The sequence below is a fragment of the Periplaneta americana genome, chromosome 17 (genome assembly GCF_040183065.1).
Source record: "Periplaneta americana isolate PAMFEO1 chromosome 17, P.americana_PAMFEO1_priV1, whole genome shotgun sequence".
NCBI classification, from domain to species: Eukaryota; Metazoa; Arthropoda; class Insecta; order Blattodea; family Blattidae; genus Periplaneta; species Periplaneta americana.
In genome coordinates, this window is record NC_091133.1 from 86,363,466 (window position 1) to 86,373,748 (window position 10,283).

The following is a 10,283-nucleotide window of genomic DNA, read 5'->3' on the forward strand; positions in this document are numbered from 1 at the left end:
TTACAAATCGTACGGCTTCAGGTACTTGATTATTTACAGTTTAATTATGCATCCTAATGTACAGTCTTAAATAATTTACAAGAGTGGCGTGATTTGTAACAATTGTTGTCTTAAGTACATACGAAAATGTAATTTTATAGTTAAAAATCGAAAAAAAAAAAAAAAAAAAAATCTGTACGGAGCAACCGTAGAATTCACAACACATTCTTAGCTTCAGAATACTAGCTAATTAAAGAAATGATACTCCTGAATAGTTCATTCTTTATATGTAATATTCTTTTATCCTTCAAACTCAAGAATAATGGTATTTTACAAACAACTTCAAATTATTGTAATTCTGAAAATACTGAGATTAGGACAAATGTTTATATGACTTTTTTCTCAGAATGTTTTCGGAAATAAGCTCCGTAAGTGACGGTAAATCCTCGTGAATCACTCTGTATAGAGAAAAGCAAGCTAGTTGGTGATATTGGGTCTTCCCAATGAAATTCCTTACCAAAGTAGTGGTTCTTAGGAAAATATTTGGGGCTAAGAAGGATGAAGTTACAGGAGAATGGAGAAAGTTACACAACACAGAACTGCACGCATTGTATTCTTCACCTGACATAATTAGGAACATTAAATCCAGATGGGCAGGGCATGTAGCACGTATGGGCGAATCCAGAAATGCATATAGAGTGTTAGTTGGGAGACCGGAGGGAAAAAGACCTTTGAGGAGGCCGTGACGTAGATGGTAGGATAATATTAAAATAGATTTGAGGGAGGTGGGATATGATGATAAAGACTGGATTAATCTTGCACAGGATAGGGACCGATGGCGGGCTTATGTGAGGGCGGCAATGAACCTGCGGGTTCCTTAAAATCCATTTGTAAGTAAGTAAGTAATATTCTTAATTAATATCAAAGAATCGAAAATTGTATTCTTGACTCCTATTTGTGATTGTTGCTATGGAGTAATAATTTTTATTCTTATTTCCTTGTTTTATTATTTCAATCTGTCTTATTTATTTGAGCACGTGTGGCAGCGTAGCGGTTAAGAAATTTCAATGCAAGCCGGAAGATCGCTGGTTCGATTCCCGATGGAATCATGGATTTTCTCCATTTACCTCATCCTTCCGGTTACACTCCACATCTGTGGAGTAACGGTTAGCGCGTCTGGCCGCGAAACAAGGTGGACCGGGTTCGATTCCCGGTCGGGGCAAGTTACCTGGTTGAGGTTTTTTCCGGCGTTTTCCCTCAACCCAATATGAGCAAATGCTGGGTAACTTTCGGTGCTGGACCCCGGACGCATTTCACCGGCATTATCACCTTCATCTCATTTAGACGCTAAATAACCTAAGATGTTGATAACGCGTCGTAAAATAACTTACTAAAAAATACACTATGAGATTGAGGTTTACTCAGCCTCTAACAGAAATGAGTACTAAGGATGTTTCCTTGGGAGAAAAAGTGGCAAGCACGTAGGACTGGCATCCCTACTGCTATTCAATTCAATTCAGTTCAATTCAATTCATTTTAATTCAATTCAATTTATTTGGCCATTAGACATACAGTTTTCGGCTTCGTCAGAATACATTGAAAAACATATAAATACATTTTTAAAAAACGCTAATAAAAAAATAGTAAAATTTAAATAATACAATGAAAACATGAAATAATTTGAAACTTTTAAACTAAATAAAACTAACTAAAGTGCAATTAAAGTTATCTATTAAAATATAATTCCATACAAATTTGTGTTGAAAAACTCAGCAACAGAATAAAAAGGATTATTTAATAACCAATTGTAAAATCTAGTTTTGAAGCTATTGATTGGTAATTTATAATATTGACTTGGGAGCTTATTATATAATTTCATCCCCATAATTAAAAAGTTTGTGTTGCTCTTGTGTAATCTGCAATATGGAATATTAATTTGTTCACTATTTCTAATTTCATGATCATGTATATTGGCCACTAATGAGTAATTGTCGATATTTTGTCGAGTGTAAAGTACTAGATCATATATATATATATATATATATATATATATATATATATATATATATATACAAATTTATGATTGTTAAAATCCCTGATTGAAAAGTGGCCGACAATGTAACAGACAGTTTGATGTACACAAAATTCTAATGGCTTTCTTTTGTAAAATCAAGAAGCTTCCAATTTTGGTTGACGATTGTCTAGAAAAGATAAGAACGTTAACCTGTCGCTGCCCTTTGGCCTGTAATTGTGATAATTCTAACTTTATTACTTGACATTACATAATTATAAGGATTCAACCGTACGACCAATACTTTAAAATAAATTTAAATATATGCGGCACAGCCTCTGCTAGCAGACAGCTGGCGACTGTCCTACTATAATTATATTAATTGTATATTTTTATAATTTATTGTACTTGTTTTCAATTCATACTTCAGTATTTGTTTTACATACATATAAACCTTCAGTTATTACCTTGAGAGTTTTGAAGCTAATGGAGCACTAATAGATTTTATTATAACATTTATGTCGTAGGCCTATATGTTGTGTAGGTAGAACTATTTAATTAAGTATGAATTGAAATAAATGAGAAACGTAGCTGTGCCGAACACAGTCAGTATTTTAACTGTTTTATTTCTTTATATCTGTATTTCCTTGTCTCACTTGAAAAGTGTTTGATACGTCTGCCACGATGTCCGCCCAGACGAGCGTACGGAATCCATCATGTTGACGCTAGTGGGACGCTGCGGAGGTCTTCGAGGCGTGAGAGTGATTTATGCCTATGCCACGGACTATTATCCACAACCCTCTTCACCTACATGTTTAACAAACAACTTGTAACGATTAATCCAATTAAAATTTCAACAACTCAACCACGCAACACAAACACTTACAGATACAAATATACATATGGCCTCAATTGGTTTCGTCCACTTCCTTTTGTCCACAACCGATTGGTCCATACAATTTACGTCCATCCATACATTTTGTCTACACCTTTTATGTCCATAACCTTTCGTTCATCTTAGAATACATATTTGTGTTTCCCAACTACAATTACAACACCGGAAACATGGTTATGGTACGAAGCATTCTTGAGATTTGTATATTAAGTCAACTACCATTATACAAGAAGCGCACTCAATTGAGTGACTAAGTGGCTGGAATTTCACAGTATATGCACTGTTGGGCGAAGAATCTACGTAAAGATCAACGGAAAACACTAGAGAAGGGGGATTCGATCCGATGCTGTGGATTGAACTTCGACGTAGCTCAGTGGTTAGAGCGCTTGGTACGTAGAGCCAAGGATCCGGGTTCGATCTTCGGCGCCGGAACGAATTTTTCTTTTCCAATAACAATTGTTACCATAACATAAATTCTGTAGGACCAAATTAATCTTCAATATTTTTCAGTATAAAAGGCAAGTAACATTTTCTTCTTTGGCAACATAGAAAACAGCTGTTCTTCACATTTACAATGAAATTTGCGTTTAAATTATTGTTTCATTGTCTTTGAAAGCGCCGTGACAATAATTAAACTCGAATCGAGGGAGTCACATGCAAAGAGATACAAGTGGCATTTCTAAAGAAAAAAAAAAGTTAAGTGCATCTGGGGAAAGCTAAAGCAGTTTGAGTGACAAAGGAATATATTTTTTAACAACATCACACATTAAAATTAAAATTGAAACTTCACGGAATTTACGAAAGGTTAAATATTTTCAATCACCTTTTGTCAAACTGACTAAAGTGCTCTTATACCCCTTTGCTTCTGACTACTTCATTTGTTTTGATTTGTACGGTATAGAACGAGTGATACGAAGTGACCCATCTCTCGGCGTTGGAGGAAAGCTTCTAAGCACTTCCGGTTCGCGAACCAGTAAAAGCCCATCCATGTCACAGAAGATCTGTAACAAAGTATGAGACAGAAAGACGTGGCAACAGTACATTCAGTTACGATAGAAAAACATCGAAAGCAAGACTTTTTTTTTTTTTTTTTAATTTCGACCGGCCAGAGGCCGTTTTTCCAAAGTTATCTATTTTTGTTTTCTGTTTGTTTTACCTTTGGTTCCTTTGTTTTTTACTTATACTAATACAATCACAACACCCATGCCCGAGGCGGGACTCGAACCCACAACCCTTCGGACCAAGCGATAGGGACATGCCGTGCCCCTACCGCTTGAGCCATCCGGGCCGGCATTTACTAGAGAGGGAAGGAGGGTCGAAAGCAAGACTAGAGAGGGAAGGAGGGTATGCACAGCCACCAATGTCCCTCTGTGACAGGTTATTGAACCTTTCGTAATGTTACGTGAACACGTGTTGCAATCTTCTCCCTGATTCATCTCTCAAAAGAAACTTAGGCGTAATTCCGAAAACTACTTCTTCAGTGCATGAAATAATGAACTCATGTATTTCAGTAAAAATAAAGACTCTAATTTTTATACATTAAAATACTTTTGTGCGAGATCGTGCGTATTTGCTTGGTTTCCGCACAAAACCAATCCGGGGAAAGTCTAAAATTCCACATTCAGTATTCCCAACCTAACACACATAACAATTTCCCTCTTCTTACCGCTTAAGTGACATATTGATTTTACTGCTTTAGGCTTTTTTCATATTATTTTCAGAGACGTTCAATATAGTAATAATTATAAATTTGAAACTTACCACTGCATTTTCACCTAATTATTGTTTTTAAATATTTGCAAAAATTAAGTAAACTCTACAGCTCCACTGAAGTTACTGCATTCGTGATGCAAGTAACATTAAGGAAGCCGCGAAAAAATCAACAAGATTCCAGATGCCGATGTTATTACTGCAATATATTATATAAATAATATTGTTAAAATATTAAAATGAAAAATAAATCATTACATAACCTTACCGTTTGTTTTAAATTCGCATTTATAGACTGGGGGGAAAAAAAAAAGACAGACGTATATCACGGCCTGCTGGAGTATAGTAAACACAGAAAACATTTTAAAGCAACAATGTTGAAGATAGGTATTTTTGTTTTGCAAATTTGCCGTCATTGAACAGAAACCAAGATGGAGATTTCATTGCAACTAATTAGAAATTCCTCTTTCAGGTATGTAATAAACGATCTTCGCACAAAATAATGTACGATACACGAGCGGTATGTTTTCTTTCAATTCTCGGAAATTAAAAAAGCTCAACTACGTTTCGCTTTTTCAAACTTTTCCTCGAACATGAAAACTTCAACATACCGCTCTTGTAACGCATATTACTATTTTTTTTTTTAGTTTGCATTATGAGAGAGTAAAATGAATCGAATACTATACTAACAGGAATCAAAGACGACACGCAAACAGAAGGAAAACTTTCTCATTTATTTGGCAGATGAAAGATATTTCTCACAATATTAATTTAGAGGTCTAATTAAAGGATTGGGTTCGGCAAGATTCATCATACAAGCATGCTTTACTCCATAAAAAATTGTGTTAAACTGTATTTCCAACGGAAGAGCCCAAGACAGACATCAATTATTTATCGGAGTGTGTTGCACAAAGTGCGTGTTATGTGTAATTATTACAAATTAGAGTTAGAAGTAGAAGACAGATGCAAGAGGCCTTGAATAAACGAGCAAAGACGCGTCACGGCCATCTGGATCATCGGAAGGCCTTCCAACACGCGACTTCTTCCCCGTGCATCCAGTTACATACCTGTCAATCGAAACCTGGGAGGTCGCGTCATGTCTTGTGTTCTGTGCAAGATAAGCCGAGTGAAGTAAAGAGATTAATTTTTCCTTCTAACCCAAATAATTATTTCTTGTGTTGCGTCCCTTTCATTTAACATGACTCATCATTCCTTTGTTTCCCCTCTTTTTTTATCTGAAATCTCTTTTCCCTTCCTTTAATATCACTTTTCTTTTTCCTTTCCTTTCTATGTACCCATATATGGTCCTTCCCTCTTCCTTTCATTCTCTCCTCATTCCCTTCTTTTGCATTTTCCTTCCTTTCGTTATCCTTGCTTTCCTCGTTATTTTCTTTACTTTTCTCTTTCTTTCGTACCTTACCTTAACTTCCCAACTCATTCTCTGTCCCGCTCATTCTTTTTTCTTCCTTGATTTTTCCTCCTCTTCATTTTCTTTCCACTTTCTTCTCTTTATTTCCTTCACTTTTATTCTTGAACCTTGCCTTTCTTCTTCTTTCCTTATCTTCCCAATCATTGTCTATCCTTCTCTTTCCGTCCCTTGCCTTTACTTTTTTTCGCTTTTCATTTTCTTCCATTCTCTTCCATTCCCTTACCTTTTCTTACATTCTTCTCCTTCTCTTTCTTTCCATTCCTTTCCCCTTCTTTCTTATCCTTTCTCTTTTCTTTATTTTTCTTCCCTTCTCTTTCCTCCTACTCCTTTTCCTTTGAATTCCTTCTCTTTTTCCTTTCCTTTCTATGTATATGGTCCTCCCCTCTTCCTTTCATTCTCTTCTCATTCCCTTCTTTTGCATTTTCTTTCCTTTCGTTGTCCTTGCTTTCCTCGTTATTTTCTTTACTTTTCTCTTTCTTTCGTACCTTACCTTAACTTCCCAACTCAATCTCTGTCCCGCTCATTCTTTTTTCTTCCTTGATTTTCCTCCTCTTCATTTTCTTTCCACTTTCTTCTCTTTATTTCCTTCACTTTTATTCTTGAACCTTGCCTTTCTTCTTCTTTCCTTATCTTCCCAATCATTGTCTATCCTTCTCTTTCCGTCCCTTGCCTTTACTTTTTTTCGCTTTTCATTTTCTTCCATTCTCTTCCATTCCCTTACCTTTTCTTCCATTCTTCTCCTTCTCTTTCTTTCCATTCCTTTCCCCTTCTTTCTTATCCTTTCTCTTTTCTTTATTTTTCTTCCCTTCTCTTTCCTCCTACTCCTTTTCCTTTGAATTCCTTCTCTTTCCTTTCACTACTTTTCTTTTCCATTCCTTCTCTTTCCTTGCATTCTTCTCTGCCTCATTCCTTGCATTCACTTCCCTTTTTCTCCAGTTTCATTCCTTCCCTTTTCTTTTCCTTCCTTCTATTTTTCCTCTCTCTTCCCTTTTCTTTTTCTCCATTTCATTTACTTTCCTCCCATGCATTATCTTTTCTCCTTTCTCATTTCTTTTCCTTCCTTCCATTTCCTTTTCCTCACTTAAATTTTCTTTCCTCTCTTCAATGTTCTTCTTCCACTCGTCCCTTATCTTCCTTCCTTACATTCTTTTTCCTACTCTTCCCTTTTCTTTCACACCTTTCCATTCTCTTTGCGTTCCATCCTTTTTCTTTTCTCCCTTTCATTTCCTTTTCCTTCCATTTTCTTTCCCTTCCAGCCATCTTCTTTTCCTCTCTTCCTTTTTCTTCTCTTCCCTCCCATCCATTTTCTTTCCTTCCTTCTCTTTTCTTTCTCCTTTTTTTCCCTTCCATTTTCTTTCTCTTTCTATCCTTTTATTTTCCATCCTTCTGCTGTTTCCTACGCTACCTCTTCTTTTCTCCCTTCCTTTCCTTTTCGCTGTACCTTTTTCTTCCTCTCCCTTAAATTTTCTTTTCTCCCTTCCCTTTTTTACCTTCCTTCCATCTTCCCTACAATTCCCCTCTCTTTCCGTGGATGTTGGATCTTACTTGCGTTTTCTTCTTGAGTCCTTGTGTTTCATCTTTCTCTTTATCTACCTTTTTCTTTTCTCTTTTGTTTTATCCGTGTGTCCCTTTCTTTCCTTATTGATTATTTCTTATTTTTCTTTTCTTTATATGTTTTTATTATTTCTTGCCTTTCTTTTTTTTTCTTCCTTTCTTTAATCGGTTTCATTTTCCTTGGGTTTCTTTTCTTTTGCTTGAGAATTTTTGTGCAATGTCACTCATTCTCCGCAAAGCCCACGAGGTGAGATATTTTCCGGGGAGACGGTAGGCCCATCGCTGTAGATTCTAAGCTGATGAATAAGAACTAACGGTGAAGGGTTGACTAGGACTGGAAATTACTAATAAAGAGGGTGAATTGGTACCATCCCAGCATTTGCTTGGAGAGATTTGGGAAACGACGAAAAATCTGAGAGGATAGCCGGCTGCTGGGTTCGAACCTCGAACGTTTCCTTCTTTATTTCTTTGTTTGTTTGTTTCTTTGTTTCTTTCTTTGTTTCTTTGTTTCTTTCTTTCTTTCCTTCTTTCTTTCTTTCCTTCCTTCCTTCTTTCTTTCTTTTTCCGGTATTTGCTTTCTTTCCTTGTGTCTTTTTCATTCAATAACTTTGTTTTTTCTCTTTTATTTGAATTTTTATTCTTTCCTACTTGCTATAATTTATTTTCATTTATTTTCTTTTTCTCTTTTAGTGTGCTTTTTAACTTAGTTCTTAATTTTTCTCCTCTGTTTTATTTCCTTTTATCCATTACGATTTAGTTTCTATCTTTTATCGAGTTACCCTTTTCATTCTTCATTTTCTCTTTCCATTTCCTTGCTGTTTTCTAATTTTCTTTCATTGTTTCTTCCCTTTTCTTTTCAATTCATCTCTTTCTCTTCTTGTTTAGTGCTCCGTTGTTATTTTTTGCTGTTAATAGAATAATAATAATTTGACACAGTTCTATTACTCTGAGCGTATTTAAATTTGTGTGTATGCAGTTATTCAGTCGTTATTGCATTGTTTCACATTCTTTGTTTCCAGCAACAAAACAAACATGGCTGTACAATTTAGTTATAGAAATAACAGCTTGAACTGGAAACCACATCAGTCGAAACTGGGCCGAAGGGTCTTGAGGTTTCATTGCCAGAACCTTTCGTAACAATTAGTTTTGTATGACCATTATAACAGTATCGGACACTGGTTAACGAGGGTAATTCTGTTTACGCGTGTTCGCATCACTGTGGAGGCACCGTCTACATTCGTCAGTTCACTAGTAATTGGTAGAAAAATTAAGCAATTTTGTGTATGTTTCTGATTTAGTTCAGATATAAATTCTAATTATCAGAACAAATAATTAAGCAGTCGCGGAGTAAATAACGGCTAATGAACTGAATGAACCTTATTCGGCAGAAATGGAGTGTTCCTGTGAAAATTGACTACGGGAGGCGACTGACCAACACACCTATTTTCTACGTAAACTGTGATCACACAGCTCCATAATAAATCACATAGAGTGAACATGACTAAGAAGATAGAAGCAAATTGTTTGAATTTGTGGACGTTTCCTAGTCTTATTGAAAATTCCTCTTCGTCGCTCGTTAGTTATGAGGAAGTCAATTACAGGGCTTCGAACTTGTGTCACCCATCACTGAGTCTCCTTGATTACACAGTTATGGCGGTAGGAACAAACAGATTGTGCCGCCACCAGGAAGTTACTGAAATAAGTAGTATTGTTATACTTTTCAGGCGTGTCAGAACTCCCAGCACCGTTATTGTCCAGCGTCTTCAGCACAGTTACAGTCCTCGAATGCACTCGTAACTGTGAACATGAACGTGTTGTGCGAATGCATATATAAACAGGGAATTAATGTGTTATCAAACTGTCTGTGGCTTTTCTGTGGCTTCCCTAAGAGCAAAAGACAAAAAATTTTCGGGATGAATCCTACAAGCAAAATTGATTTCAGACTACACTCCCAGCGCGTAGGGGGGATTAAGAAGAAGAAAAATGAAAAGCGGCGCAGGGATTGGATAGAGATAAGCCATAGAATGCCTTTGTATGGTAATCATTTGCATTTTCAGTTAGATGCAATTACTGTATTATTATTATTATTATTATTATTATTATTATTATTATTATTATTATTATTATTATTAAAGCCCGGTTTCTAAGCAAAATGCATATTCTTTTCCACGCTTTTAAAGGTAAGCAGAAAGATTATACTTCGTAAGACACACCTAGATAAGCAGTTTTAACTATGTTTGTTAATGCTTATAAATGCTTATTTCGTAGGAGAACGTTTTTGCTTACTTATTTTACTATTTTTAATTAAAACAGCATATTTTACCCAAAACTGTAATTTTAAAAGTGCATATTTCACTCTTAGCCGTCATTTTTCACTTATTCCCTTTTTTATTGGCTAATAAAAAATTAACTTCAGTCGAATGCGTAAAAAAGCAATGCTAAAGTATGACCCAGGATGGTGTGAAATACTGCGTAAGTTAGTTCTAATTAGGAGATAACCTTGGGATTCCCGCCAAGCTTCTGCGACTAGGCATTATAAAGACGTGGATCTTCTTGTTTCCAGCGTGAAGAAAATGTTTATACTCGTAAAGTCACCGAATAGAATTAAAAAATTTAGTGAACTCCTTCCAAATTTGTCTTCACCTCATCAGCCAGTCTAACTCGTTGGGGTACGTGGTTACAGGCTATATCATACTGCGCGGAAC